Source organism: Oncorhynchus tshawytscha, linkage group LG21, assembly GCF_018296145.1.
Source record: "Oncorhynchus tshawytscha isolate Ot180627B linkage group LG21, Otsh_v2.0, whole genome shotgun sequence".
NCBI lineage: Eukaryota > Metazoa > Chordata > Actinopteri > Salmoniformes > Salmonidae > Oncorhynchus > Oncorhynchus tshawytscha.
In genome coordinates this window covers 16,500,570-16,516,395 of record NC_056449.1, presented here as the reverse complement: position 1 = coordinate 16,516,395, position 15,826 = coordinate 16,500,570, and the positions used below count along the sequence as shown (strand labels likewise).

General features: G+C 41.9%; 1 protein-coding gene across 2 annotated transcripts in view; it reads left to right on the top strand.

The window, feature by feature from the left end:
• LOC112221038 (leucine-rich repeat and immunoglobulin-like domain-containing nogo receptor-interacting protein 2) overlaps window positions 1-15,826 on the top strand; it is a 303,359-nt gene that overhangs the window by 62,219 nt on the left and 225,314 nt on the right. For both annotated transcript variants that reach the window (XM_024383102.2, XM_024383101.2), the window contains exon 2: window positions 909-980. The gene's annotated coding sequence lies outside the window, so the exon portion shown is untranslated. The remainder of the gene's footprint in view (window positions 1-908; window positions 981-15,826) is intronic.

Below are 15,826 nucleotides of genomic sequence, written 5' to 3'. Positions count from 1 at the left end.
ACACATTTATGCTGGCTCATAACTTGCCGGGCAACAGTGCAAGTGAGCTCATTTTTACCGTGAGACTGTTAAAAAGTTCCCCTTTTTATATTTTCAGTGAGAGACTTTTGCTATTCTGTCTTTTCCCTTCATTTCAAATGCAACATGGTGAAACATAAGAGATGTGGTTATGTTGGGGTGGGAAATATAAAAGAGCACGAAGCTGCCAAGTGCAATACGAAAAGAGGGGATCAATGGCCATATCACTGTCAGATATTCAAAACAGTTTAGCAGTAATGAGGGCATGGCGTTCCACGACTATGCTGTCATATAATAACATTTGCTGGGGAGGAAATAACAAGGTAGCACATAGCTGGTTGTTAGACGCAGGATAATTTCCAGAGGAGAATATACTGTACTTTAGTTCTAAAGGCTGGTTTCCATGACAGGTGAAACACATGGGCCTGGAATAAAACACCATTTTCAACGGAGCAATTCCATAGGCCTGGTTTTTAGTCCAGGCTTAGGCTTATTATGGGTCTGGGAAACTTCAAGTCACATTTTAAAAATCTCCTTTCGGCACAACGACAGGGTATGGAACCAACACTATCTAATTTGTGGTTGGAAATCAATCTAAAAAAATCTAAGAAAAATGAATAAATGTGCCTGTTTGTTTCATTCTCATTCTGTTTTTTAGTTCACTCTATTGTAAAATCTACAGTCAGCGTATTTTATCCCATTCTCCATCTTTTAAGAAATAATGGCTCTCGAGAGAGAAGTCGCTAGACACTGTTGGAAAGCTCTTGGATGACTTAGTGTCCAGTGAACTGACAGGCTAAATCTCTGAGCTCTCCTACTATTAACATATCATCTCAACCACTAAGGATATCCTGACACTAACTCTGCCCTTCTCTTTCTGTGCCTTTCAGACTGACTCTTCAATGGTCCCTCATCTTCTCTAGCCAGAAAGGAACCATGTCGTCCGCCCATGTTTGGATATGGTAAGTTGCCTGGTTACGTCAGTGTTATGCAAGGGTAGATTCGTCCAGAGGGCTAAAACGGCATAATATTCACGCTATGATTACTTATTATATATTTTGATAGTCACGTTTGCCCTGATTATTCATCCTTGGCATCATAGCCCCCAAAAAATAAAAGTTAATCATAGACTGTACACAATTGGCCACAGCCACTAAATACATTATTACAGAAAAATATATATATTTTCCACTTGGCAGCACCGATTAAGGGGGAAGATGTGCGATATAGTCAGAGTTGATTAAAAGCAACTTCAATCTGCTATTTTTTGCCTCTTCACCCTTGTTGTCACTGCTTGTTAGACAGGCTACATAGACAGGCTACATACAGTAGCGTGGCTATAAAAGTAGTGAGGCTACATACAGACACCGGTTAGTCAGGCTGATTGAGGTAGTATGTACATGTAGATATGTTTAAAGTGACTATGCATATATGATGAACAGAGAGTAGCAGGACATAATGCTGGACTTAATGCAGAGAGCCCGGTTAGCCAATGTGCGGGAGCACTGGTTGGTCGGCCCAATTGAGATAGTATGTACATGAATGTATAGTTAAAGTGGCTATGCATATATGATAAACAGAGAGTAGCAGCAGCGTAAAAAAAGGGGTCGGGGGGGCACACAATGCAAATAGTCCGGGTAGCATTAAGAAGAGATCAGATTAAAATAAATTAAACTTGGGCTTTAAAGAGACTAAAATGCAACACAGAGCCTGAAATGCAATGAATTTGAGGTACTGAAATGCAATGCATCTCTTTCCATCCATCAAACCCTATCTATCCAGTGACGCAGATGCATAGACCCAAAGGCATGCATGCTACTGTATGTTTGTTACCATATACAGCCATTGGCAATTTCCATTTTCATGTTTCTAAAAAAGAGGTCATCAAAATAAAGGTTTAATATGTTATTTTCGATCATTACTAAGCTTTCCATGTCAATTGTTCTTTTATGTAAGTATAAATGGTTTGATTACAGCAATACCGGGTTACGTCATTAACACATATAACAAATAATGTCAGATATGATCAGTGTTTCCAGGGAAAATAGCACATATGATGTAACTCAATGGATTTGTCTTTCTACTGCAGTAGTCTTAAGACTGAGGCAGTATAATTAATTGATTGAGGGCTTAAGCATCAGGACAGGGGTGACTCTAGGTGAATAGGGCCCTAGGGCACTGATCCAGGATCATTAAACTCAAACCCAATACAAATCCTCCCTGTCCCACAGCACACAGCCAAACAGTTTTCTTTCCATTGATGACTGCAGTGTGCAGGGGTGTTTTTACAAATGGTAAAAGCAATGTCAGCACAATAACTGTTCGTCGGCAGCTTCATGAAAAGGGTTTGATGGCCGAGCAGCCGCACACAAGCCTAAGATCACCCTGTTCAATGTCAAGCGTCGACTGGAGTGGTGTAAAGCTTGCTGCTATTGGACTCTGGAGCAGTAGAAACACGTTCCCTGGAGTGATGAATCACGCTTCAGCATCTGGCAGTCCGAAGGACGAATCTAGATTAGGAGGATGCCAGGAGAACACTACCTGTCCCAATGCATAGTGCCAACTGTAACGTTTGGTGGAGGAGGAATAGTTGTCTGGGGCTGTTTTTCATGGTTCAGGCTTGGCACCTTAACGCCAGTGAAGGGAAATATTAACGCTACAGCATACAATGACATTCTAGATGATTCTGTTTTTCCAACTTTGTGGCAAGGCCCTTTCCTGTTTCAGCCTGACAATGCCCATGTACACAAAGCGAGGCCCGTAAAGAAATTGCTTGTCGAGATCGATGTCGAGATCGATGTGGAAGAACTTGACTGGCCTTCACAGAGCACTGACCAACCCCATCGAACACCTGCGAGCCAGGCCTAATCGCCCAACATCAGTGCCCGACCTCACTATTGCTCTTGTGGGTGAATAGAAGTACGTCCCTGTAGCAATGTTCCAACATCTAGTGGAAAGCCCTCCCAGAAGAGTGGAGGTTGTTATAGCAGCAAAGGGGGGACCAACCTCATAATGTCCATGATTTTGGAACGAGATGTTTGACGAATAGGTGTCCACATACTTTTGGTAATGTAGTGTACATTGGGCTTATCTGGGTTCCTACATTGGGTTTATCTCTGTTTTCAGGCCTAACCAGCTAGTTCAGTGGAAACAAATTGCATTGGGGTTGAATTCCACATGGGAAGATCATTTGAAAGGTGATTGTTAAATTCAAAGGGCAGCATTTTATCCCACTTTGGTTCCTTTCATTAGGAAATGGTATTTGCATTAGGTGTAGACTCCAAAGCAATGAACAAATGATAGAGAGCAATTTGCTTCTTTAACCCAAGCACTATGGCCTCAATGCTAAATACAGGGTGCAGTAAGAGGAATAGGTTGTAAATTGAGCTGTCTGGGGTCAACGAGTATGTGACAAATTCTTAGTGACAGTCGGAACATTTGAACATTCTAGAAACAAAACTATAACATAAGCATGCACAAGCATAAAAAAGCCCCCTTTTGTTACAAAAACATCTCATTATGAATTCAGTATACATCAGGCTGTAATTTAAATCGAAAGCTGAGAATAAAAAGGGAAAACCGATAGTTAAAGGCAATTAATTCAACCTGGAATACCCGGAGCACTGTTTAATTGTATTGCTATACTTCTTCTAAAAAAGAAAAAGAACTCTGCAAAGAGAGTTTGTCCTGAAACTGAAGGCTCCGCATCACTGTTACAGGCTCAATGCCATAAAAAGGTCGATAGCAGTGAAAGTGACACACATACACCTACAGTAATCCCTGTATTTTACATCCATACTAATGCTGGGTTTATGAATTTCCTGTTTTGTAGCCAGATAAAGTTTGCTTTCTGAAATTCAAATAGATGTGCCCTGTAAAAGATTAATAAGGCTGTCACTGACTAAAATTGGAGCATGGGTCCCCTTTGATGAAGGCAATGGCAGAATTCAAATGTGAGAGGAAAACCCAATGTTCTCTCTGATAACATCCTACAACAACAATCAACTTTGATGTTGGAATTATAACAGTGTCTGGTTTGTTACCAAGACAACCACAATGCTCCATGATGCATTAAAATGTCCTTCATTTGATCACTGTTGTTATTGCGAAATGTCCTGCACAGCAAGAAATGCAAACTTGTAGACTATTCAATGTTATAAAAGGTTTATAAAGTTTATAATTTCCACTTTAACACTTCAGACTTGATTTTTCTGTAATTAAAATGTTAATTAAAATCCACAGAATAATTCACATTTCCTGCTGCTGTGGAATTATTTTCCTGCTGTAGCAAACTGGCTCAAATTAAGATCCTACATCTGAATATGTCATTGAATGTATACTATACCTTAGGAGTATGCATATCCTAAACCCTAATACAGATATTTACCTGTCAGGGTAAGCTGCTAATCACGTCTTTGCACATCCCCCTTCATCAGCTGTTGTTATTTTTAGAGCGCTCCCTTATATTGTTTTCTCCTGTGAGGGAATGTAGTGACGCGACAGCAGCACTATTGGTAATCAGCAGCCATACTACTGTTCTATGCCCAGGTAAAGCCTTTGAGGAGACCATTGAACATGGACAACGATCTCTAGAGGACAGGCGGCTCTCCCGCGGCTCAGCCGCAACATTACAGCAAATGCTGCAGGGAAATCTCCCCCATAATGCCCCTCATGAGCATCCTCCTCCTGTGGAGATGGAAGCCTTAAAGCCATGGTAGAAAAAAGCTTCTTACTACCTTAGAAGATGCTGAAACATATTCAGATGTTGTATCTGGGCTCCCTATATCAAATTAGCACCTCAAGTTCATCTTCCGTCACATAAAAGAAGAATATAACCAGGGGTCCTCCATTGTCATACTTGAGTAAAACTAAAGATACCTTATAAGACAATGACTCAAGTAAAATTGAAAGTCAGCCAGTAAAATACTACTTGAGTAAAAGTGTACAAGTATTTGGTTTTAAATATACTTAAGTATCAAAAGTAAATGACATTGCTAAAATGTATTTAAGTATCAAAAGTACAAGTAAAAGTATAAATCATTTAAAATTACTTATATTAAGCAAACCAGAGGGCACAATTATCTTATTTTTTTATTGACCGATAGCCAGGGGCACACTCCAACACTCAGACATAATTTACAGACAAATCATTTTTATTTAGTGAGTCCGCCAGATCAGGCAGTAGGGATGACCGGGGATGTTCTCCTGAGAAGTGTGTGAATTGGACCATTTTCCTGTCAAAATGTTACTGGTTCTTTTGGGTGTCAGGGAAAATGTATGGGATTAAAATGTACATCTTTTTTTAGGAATGTAGTGAAGTAAAAGTAAAAGTTGACAAAGATATAAATAGTAAAGTACAGTCCAGATACTCCCAAAAATGAATAAAGTAGTATTCAAGTTTTTTAAACTTTATTTAACTAGGCAAGTCAGTTAAGAACAAATACTTATTTTCAATGACAGCCTAGGAACAGTGGGTTAACTGCCTTGTTCAGGGGCAGAATGACAGATTTTTACCTTGTCAGCTCGGGAATTCGATCTTGAAACCTTTCGGTTACTAGTCCAACGCTCTAACCACTAGGCTACCTGCCGCCTGAAGTACTACACCACTGCATATAACAGATTATGCACAACACAGTAGTATTTTGAATAACAATAATAAATGGGGTAATATTATGTTACAGTCAGCCAGCTTTGCCTATTATTAGAACATGGCAATCAAATTTGCGGCTCTGTAATGCATATAGTATTTTCTATTACATTATACCTGAGAATATTTACAGTTGAAGTCGGAAGTTTACATACGCCTTAGCCAAATACATACACAATTCCTGACATTTAATCCTAGTAAAAATTCCCTGTCTTAGGTTAGTTAGGATCACAGACTTTATTTTAAGAATGTGAAATCTCAGAATAATAGTAGAGAGAACAATTTATCTCAGCTTTAATTTCTTTCATCGCATTCCCAGTGGGTCAGACGTTTACATACACTCAATTAGTATTTGGTAGCATTGCCTTTAAATTGTTTATCTTTGGTCAAACGTTTCGGGTAGCCTTCCACAAGATTCCCACTTGTTGTCCTTAAAACATTTTGCCACAACTTTGGAAGTATGCTTGGGGTCATTGTCCATTTGGAAGACCCATTTGCGACCAAGTTTGAACTTTCTGACTGATGTCTTGAGATGTTGCTTCAATATATCCACATCATTTTCCTCCCTCATGATGTCATCTATTTTGTGAAGTGCACCAGTCCCTCCTGCAGCAAAGCTCCCCCACAACATGATGCTGCCACCCCCGTGCTTCACAGTTGGGATGGTGTTCTTCGGCTTGCAAGCCTTCCCCTTTTTCCTCCAAACATAACGATGGTCATTATGGACAAACAGTTCTCAGACCAGAGGACATTTCTCCAAAAAGTATGATGTTTGGCCCCATGTGCAGTTGTAAACACTAGTCTGGATTAGTTTATGGCGGTTTTTGAGCAGTGGCTTCTTCCTTGCTGAGCGGCCTTTCAGGTTATGTCGATATAGGACTCGTTTTATTGTGGATGTAGATACTTTTGTACCTGTTTCCTCCAGCATCTTCACAAGGTCATTTGCTGTTGTTCTGGGATTGATTTGCACTTTTCGCACCAAAGTACGTTCAGCTCTAGGAGACAGAGCCTCCTTCCTGAGCGGTATGATGGCTGTGTGGTCCCATGGTGTTTATTCTTGCGTGGTATTGTTTGTACAGATGAACGTGGTACCTTCAGGCGTTTGGAAATTGCTCCCAAGTATGAACCAGACTTGTAGAGGTCTACAATTTGTTTTCTTAGGTCTTGCCTGATTTCTTTTGGTTTTCCCATGATGTCAAGCAAAGAGGCACTGAGTTTGAAGGCCTTGAAATACATCCACAGGTCCACCACCAATTGACTCAAATGATCTCAAATAGCCTATCAGAAGCTTCTAAAAGCCATGACGTCATTTTGGGGAATTTTCCAAGCCCTTGAAAGGCACAGTCATCTCAGTGTATGTAAACTTCTTACTGTACATGTACATGCAATATGTAGGAACTGAAAATCTCCTGCCATCACAAGAAAGAGAAAAAATAATCCCACTTTTTTTACGAGACAATCCTACTAAATCCACCGCTTGTGGATTGTTTGCTTTGGGCTTATCGGGATTACTAAATTGGATTTATCGGGCTAACTAAATTGGGCTTATATGGCTACCTACATTGGCTTTATCGTACTCGCTACGTTGGGTTTATCGGGCAACCTACATTGGGTTTATTGGGCTACCTACATTGGGTTTATTGGGCTACCTACATTGGGTTTATCGGGCTACCTACATTGGGTTTATTGGGCTACCTACATTGGGTTTATCGGGCTACCTACATTGGGTTTATTGGGCTACCTACATTGGGTTTATCGGGCTACCTACATTGGGTTTATTGGGCTACCTACATTGGGTTTATCGGGCTACCTACATTGGGTTTATTGGGCTACCTACATTGGGTTTATCGGGCTACCTACAGTGGGTTTATTGGGCTACCTACACTATATATACAAAAGTATGTGGACCCCTTCAAATTAATGGATTCGGCTATTTCACCGTCAATCGTTACTGACATATATGTGTATGTGTATATATGTATATATATATGTGTATATAATCAAGCACACAACCATGCAATCTCCACAGAAAAACATTGGCAGTAGAATGGCTTTACTGAGGATTTCAGTGACTTTCAATGTGGCCCCGTCTTAGGATGCCACCTTTCCAACAAATCAGTTTGTCAAAATTATTTCCTGCGAGAGCTGCTCCGGTCACCTGTAAGTGCTGTTATTGTGAAGTGGAAACGTCTAGGAGCAGCGACGATTCAGCCGCGAAGTGGTAGGCCACACAAGCTCACAGAATGGGAACGCTGAGTGTTGAAGCGTGGTTAAATCATCTGTCCTCTGCTGTATCATTCACTACAGAGTTCCAAACGTTCTCTGGAAGCAACTTCAGCACAATAACTGTTCGTAGGGAGCTTCATGAAATGGGTTTCTATGGCCGAGCAGCTGCACACAAGCCTTAGATCACAATACTGGAGCGTCGCCTGGAGTGTTGTATAGCTTGCTGCCATTGGACTCTGGAGCAGTGGAAACACGTTCTCTGGAGTGATGAATCACACTATCTGGCAGTCCGACAGACAAATCTATATTTGGAGGATGCCAGGGGAACACTACCTGTCCCAATGCATAGTGCCATTTATAAAGTTTGGTGGAGGGTGAATAGTGATCTGGGGCTGTTTTACGTGGTTCAGGCTAGGTCCCTTATCTCCAGTGAAGGGAAATCTTTACGCTACAGTATGCAATGACATTCTAGACAATTCTGTGTTTCCAGCATCGTGGCAAGGCCCTTTCCTGTTTCAGCATGACAATGCCCATGTTCACAAAACAAGGCCCATACTGAAAGGGTTTGTCGAGATCGGTGTGGAAGAACTTGACTGGCCTTCACAGAGCACTGACCTCAACCCCATCGAACACCTGCGAGCCAGGCTTAATAGCCCAACATCAGTGCCCTCTTGTTGGTGAATATAAGTACGTCCCTGTAGCAATGTTTCAACATCTAGTGGAAAGCCTTCCCAGAAGAGTGAAGGCTGTTATAGCAGCAACGGGGGGCCCAACCTCATATTGATGCCCATGATTTTGGAATGAGATGTTTGACGAATAGGTGTCCATGTACTTTGGTAATGTAGTGTACATTGGGCTTATCTGGGTTCCTACATTGGGTTTATCTCTGTTTTCTGGCCTAACCAGCTAGTTCAGTGGAGACAAATTGCATCGGGACTGAACTTCACATGGGAAGATAATTTGAAAGGTGATTGTTAAATTCAAAGGGCAGCACTTTTGTCCCCCTTTGGTTCCTTTCATTAGGAAATGGTATTTGCATTAGGTGTAGACTCCAAAGCAATGAACAAATGATAGGGAGCAATTTTTGCAAGCATAAAAAAGACCCCTTTTGTTACAAAAACATCTCATGATGAATTCAGTATACATCAGGCTGTAATTTAAATCGAAAGCTGAGAATGAAAAGGGAAAAAAGCCCACCAGATTGTATGGCGGACAGATTTACTTAAAGGGGAAAATATATTTTTTATGCATGTTGCGTGCAAGAGAGAGGGTTTGAGAGTTACTCATTGAATTAACCAAAACGATACTGAACATGCTCACTGGCAAATTGACCAGGGATTTTCAGTGTGACTCCTTTCCTTTGCTCTATCCCTTTGCCATCTCTTTCTCTGTATCTCCATCTCCACTATCTCTGTGTACCCTTCTTCTATCTCCCTTCCCCTTCCCTCCCACCATTTCCATTTCTCACCACTTCCTTCCTTTTCCTCCATCCCTTCCTCCTCCCTCCCTCCGTCCCTCCATCCATCCCCTGTCTTTTCCATCGTCCTCCCTCTTCCTCCCCCCTGCCTTTCACCATGCATTTTTCAGGCCGCAGTTTTCTCCACACAATTAGTGAACATTACCTGGACCAGTTCCTACATGCATGTTTGAAGAGCAGGGGCCTTCGACTGCCACTGTATGGCAGAGGGCCTGGTGAGATAATGGAGGCTGAGAGAGTGCACACGACCCAGTCATCCACCGCTGCTCTACAGCACTACATTACACAACTCTCTCTCTCTCTCTCTACCACACACATGCACTAACACCACACCATCCAGCATTCAGGAGACGGAGGAGGGAAAAACATGCTGTGTTGCTCTACGGCATTCAAAAAAAGGCTTATATTGTAAATTCATGAAAGTATTGCTCGCTGGAGTTTAATCGTAGGGTGTTTTTTGCCTTAGAGAAATGCTTATAGATTGGCCGTTGCTTGGTGAAGGATTAGGATTTAATGATGTGACTGATATACAGTGCATTCAGAAAGTATTCAGACCCCTTCCCTGTTTCGTTGTTTTGTTACATTACAGCCTTATTCTGAACTGGATTACATTCCCAATAATGACAAAGAGAAAACAGGTTTTTAGGAATGTTTGCAAATGTATTAGAAATACAAAACAGAAATACCTTACTTACATAAGTACTCAGACCCTTTGCTATGAGAATTAAATTGAGCTCAGGTGCATCCTGTTTCAATTTATCATCCTTGAGATGTTTCTACAACTTGATTGGAGTGCACCTATGGTAAATTCTATTGATTGGACAGGATTTGGAAAGGCACACATCTGTCTGTATAAGGTCCCACAGTTGACAGTGCATGTCAGAGCAAAAACCAAGCCATGAGGTCGAAGGAATTGTCTGTAGAGCTCCGTAACAGGATTGTGTCGAGGCATTGATCTGGGGAAGGGTACCCATTGAAGGTCCCCAAGAACACAGTGGCCTCCATCATTCTGAAATGGAAGAAGTTTGGAACCATCAAGACTGCCTAGAGCTGGCCGCCTGGCCAAACTGAGGAATCGGGGGAGAAGGGCCTTGGTCAGGGAGGTGACCAAATAATCCGATGGTCACTCTGACAGAGCTCCAGAGGTCCTTGCAGATAGACAACCATCTCTGCAGCACTCCACCAACCAGATGGAAGCCAGTAAAAGGTACATGACAGCCAGCTTGGAGTTTGCCAAAAGGCACCTAAAGGACTCTCAGACCATGAGAAACAAGATTCTCTGGTCTGATGAAACCAAGATTGAACTATTTGGCCTGAATGCCAAGCGTCATGTCTGGAGGAAACCTGGCACCATCCCTACGGTAAAGCATGGTGGTGGCAGCATCATGCCGTGGGATGTATTTCAGCGGCAGTGACTGGGAGACTAGTCAGGAATGAGGAAAAGATGAACGGAGCAAAGTACAGAGAGATCCTTAATGAAAACCTGCCCCAGAGCTCCCAGGGCTCCCAGGACCTCCCAGGACCTCAGATTGGGGATTCACCTTCCAACAGGACAACGATCTTGATCACTCATCCAAGACAACGCAGGAATGGCTTCGGGTCTCTTAAAGTCCTTGAGTGGCGAGGCCAGATTCCGGACTTGAACCTGATCAAACATCTCTGGAGAGACCTGAAAATAGCTGTGCAGTGACGCACCCCATCCAACCTGACAGAGCTTGAGAGGATCTGCAGAGAAGGATGAGAGAAACTCCCCAAATACAGGTGTGCCAATCTTTTAGCGTCATACCCAAGAAGTCTCAAGGCTGTAATAGCTGCCAAAGGTGGTTCAACAAAGTACTGAGTAAAAGGTCTGAATACTTATGTAAATGTGATATTTAAGTTTTTTTTTTCTTCAATACATTTGCAAAAATATGGGGTATTGCGTGTAGATTAATGAGAAAATCAACAGCAATTTAATCAATTTTAGAATAAGGTTGTAACATTACAAAAATGTGGAAAAGGTCAAGGGGTCTGAATCCTTTCCGAATGCACTGTATGTAAGATTTAAGGCACAACAAGGCAACACTGCATAATTACAATAGTAGAGTGGCAATGTCTATGCAAGTGTCATCCCAAAAAATAGTAATTCAGTCTAGTGTTCTAATTGGCCACTAATTACTCAGTCAGTTTCATAGCCTATTCTCTCAAATCAGTTCACCAGAGGGCATATTTTAGGGCAGTCATCATTCATGGGCTAACAGTATATTGTTATCTATCATTAAAACATTGTTTTGGTAATCTGACACTACTGCTCATCAATCATGTATTCTCCCAAGAAAAGAAGGGGAAGGGCATTGATTGGTCTCGAGGCCTATGGCCAACGGTCTATCCTCAACCCTAACATCATCAGGCAACATATCAATCATTCAATCATTTTGCCTCTCTCTGCTCTCTATCCTCTCTGATTTTCAAGAGAATGCTCATCAAAAGCTTCTCTTCTCCAGTTCTGAACTCTTTAGAAAAACATTTAAAACTACAGTATAAACATTGTAGCTGTAGCGCTTCCCTGTAACTACGGTGAGTGATTAGAAGCAAGTCCAGACTGGTGTTTTTCTCAACAACCTGAACTTTGACCTTTCCAAATATGCTGATCGCAGCATAAATGCGAACAGTCCTTGTAAATTATTGAAATTCAGCAGTAGACCCCACACATAGCCCAGCTAACCTGGCTCTGAGATAAAAACTGATTGTGCCTACACTGTCTTTGTCCTTCTGAGAGTAGACCTTTTATTTTCCTTTTGTGGAGGACTGGCAATTTTAATAGGATGACTGTTCTCTTCCTCTTTTACTGTCAAAGGCTACGAGGATATCTCTGTCCCTGAGGTAAAATTTGGACTCTTCCTGTACTTGACTCCGACAGTCCGGCAATGACTCTTCTACGCGTTTGTAATTGAACAGTAAATCTTTCCAGAGTTTTCTTTTTCTCCTCTCCACTCCTTCTCTCTTAGGCGCTACAAGGAACAAAGTGACACTGTCCACAATTTAATTGTCTTTGCTTATTGGCCAGTAAATAAAAGAACATGTCAGCCCCACCATTTTCTCACTCTCTACATTCCAAAAACATCAGTTTTTGAATGACTGTAAATGGAGCCTTATGTAGGATCATTTACGTAATATCCATTTGATCCAATGGGCCATCTTTAACTGTTTAAGCCTTGGGTTCTTTTTCCATATCCCTGATATTTTAATGAAAGTGATTATTTTCCTCACCTAATCTCCCATTAGTGACTCACTTGCTGATTGAACTGTAATGTTTAATTAACTAGTTGTGTGCCTTAATAATTGCATGGCTTCTACTGACCCAAGGACAAGATCCCCCACCTCCCCCACCTCACCAGATTTAGAGGTGGTCTGATTTAGTCTCATGTCTCGGTCTCTATCCTTCAGCTTCCCTATGCTGCAGACTGTCTTTGAAGGGGGTTCATTGTTCTACATTGGTATGTTATTGGTCCTGGCTGGGCCAAATAAACAGATGGGATACCTCCGTCGTCTGCTGACAATCATTACAGTCCCTGATACGAAAGCATAAAGATTTTCGATGAGATTGGTTGTCATGGCAGCACGACATCTCCAGTCAAAAAAAGTAAGAAGTGAAAGAGAGGAGCGGGGCGCCGCAGATTGAGAGAGTTGTGTGTGACATAAGAAAAGGACTCCTAGCAGCTCCGTCCTTTGGCAAATGCTGATTAAGCCCAGGTCTATGGCATAAGGAGGGACTTAACGAGGCTGTTTCAAGAGGGCTGGGCTAATCAAAATGGACAAGTCTTCCTCAAAGAGAGTAGGAGTGATTCATGTTTCTAAGTGACCAAATTGCCCATGCTAAACAGTTAGGAAAGTTCCTGTTTGACTAGCATGCCTCACTGAAGTCGCTCCTTCAACAGATGCACGTGTGTTGTTGTCCAAGCTGAATTTGTTCTCTTCTCTCCACCGTTGTCATGTGTCAAGATGAATAGCCCAGTGTGGAAGGTAGCAGTCATGCTAATAAAACGTTTATTTTATAGATTTTGTGCGAACAGTGCGACTTGTACTCAGGCTTTCAATGAAGAGTGAGAACTTCAATTTGACTTAGAGACCGGTTTACTACTGCCTCGGGCAAAGTGGTAGAAAGAAGATTTAGACAGCTGGGTCCTGAGTTGTAATCTGCAGGAAGAAAACAAGCTTTTCATCAAAGTGGATTTACTGTTTTCCCAGTGTGAAGTGTCTGTATATCCTGGTAAAAGCTCCTCTACAATAGGAGGCAAATGAAAGGAGACTCAAAGCCCCACTGTGCTATCAGGGTGGATAATAACAGCTGAGGGCTCAGATACAGGTGGGAGGGCAGTAACAGAAAATGACACAGTTTCAGCCCTGAAAGAGGTACCTAGATAATCTGTTTACATATTTAAATTCTGGTAGCCCTCTTTTATTTACCAGGAGAAGTCATCTAGCCCTATAATCTCTTCCAAAGCATACACCCACCAGACTGATCACAGCTAACACCAGCCAGACTAATCACAGCTAACACCCACCAGACTGATCACAGCTAACACCAGCCAGACTGATCACAGCTAACATCAGCCAGACTGATCACAGCTAACACCAGCCAGACTGATCACAGCTAACACCAGCCAGACTGATCACAGCTAACACCAGCCAGACTGATCACAGCTAACACCAGCCAGACTGATCACAGCTAACATCAGCCAGACTGATCACAGCTAACACCAACTAGTCTGATCACAGCTAACCATCATGTAACCTAGATATATGAAAATGATGTGGTTTCATGGACAGGCAGACAACACAAGAAAATGATATTTTTACCATTTATGGGGCTATACACCTCCAGGAGGAAACTGGATCACTGTATGTGGATACTTGTTTCATACCAGTTTCATCTGACTATATGAACTCAATGGATGTATTTGGTGTGCTCTGTCTCTACATGGAAGATCATCACTTCCATAACTGCATTCCACCTTCCATCCAACCGAGTAGCGTGTAGTTAGTGCAGATGTCCTAAAATGGACACCGTACGTACAGCTGTTCCATTTCATACCTGTTCCATTTACTCATATGAACTACATTTCATTCCTTTTTCCATTTACTCATATGAACTACATTTCATACCTGTTCCATTTACTTATATGAACTCAATGCCTTTGTCTGTTGTGCTACATCTCAACACACAAGATCATCCCTTCTCTGACAGCATCCCACCTCCCGTTTGGTTTTAGAGTAGCATACCAGCTGCAGTGCTGAGGTGCTGCATGGGTGGATCTCCCAGAAAACAGACAGTCAGCAGCATGGTGCCATGGGGTGAGCGAGGTGGCAGAGCATGAAGAGATGCATTAGGTGTCACGCAGCTGCACACTGAACGCAAATACCTTATTCAGCCACTTAGCGAGCTGTTAGAGAAGGAGGAAGATAACATTGGAGAGATAGAATGGGGGGCAGAGAGAGAGAATGACTGAGAGGCCAACAGCATGCGTGTCAAGGGAAATCAGCCAACAGCATGCATGTCAAGGGGAATCAGGCTCAAGAATGTCCTTGTGACCACTTCTATCCAAAAGTGTACTTTTGAGACTTTTTGGTTGCGTGAGAGGGTTTTAAGAGGTGTATTTCCCCTCTTGTTGTGGTTAGTTCTGTAAGAATTTAAGTGTGGACACTCTGTGACAGTATCTTCAATAAAAGTAATTTCAGTAGTATATACTTTAGAGTCAAATAACTTGAAATGACAAAAGCAAATAGATGTTTGATGGAAAAACGCTGTGAATGTACAATAATAGCAATCCATAAATTGAACGCTGTGGTCTTTAGATCCATCAGGATTTAAGTGCTCAAAGTTCCAGTTCTTTCAAACCTAGTCAAGCATAATGACAGTTAGGGGAGTGATTATTGATTGCATTGATCCAACACTTCCCCAAAAATGTATCTCAAGGCATGCCAGGCTTCAACTTCTGGCTAGAACCTCGAAGTTCTGTGCCAAGAAGCTTAACGTCACTTAGAAAGCTTGGCAGAAATCTGTTGCCTGTCGGGTCAAATGTGAGCGCGGAGATAGCAAAAGTCATGCATAAATTTCCCCCACCTTCTGACAACATAATCAATCACCTGAGATATGGTTGCATCAGACGCAGAGTGAGTGGGGGATTGTGGGAAGGCCAATGTCACCCACCACCACTGTGGCTTATTCCAGAGACATGATTGAAAAGGTCTCGGTGACAGTGTATTGTTCAATTGACCAAATATCACGCCTCGTATCAATTTATTTATCTGATTTAGTCGAGACTGAGTATTTTACCCTTTGGATCTTAGCATTTTCATACTGCATCAATTCCAGTTACCTAGGCACTAACACTCAATGGGAAATTGATAGATTGTGGCCCATCTGTCATGAGTAATCTATAAGACTTTCATCTCCGACTCATTCAGCTAGCTCTCTC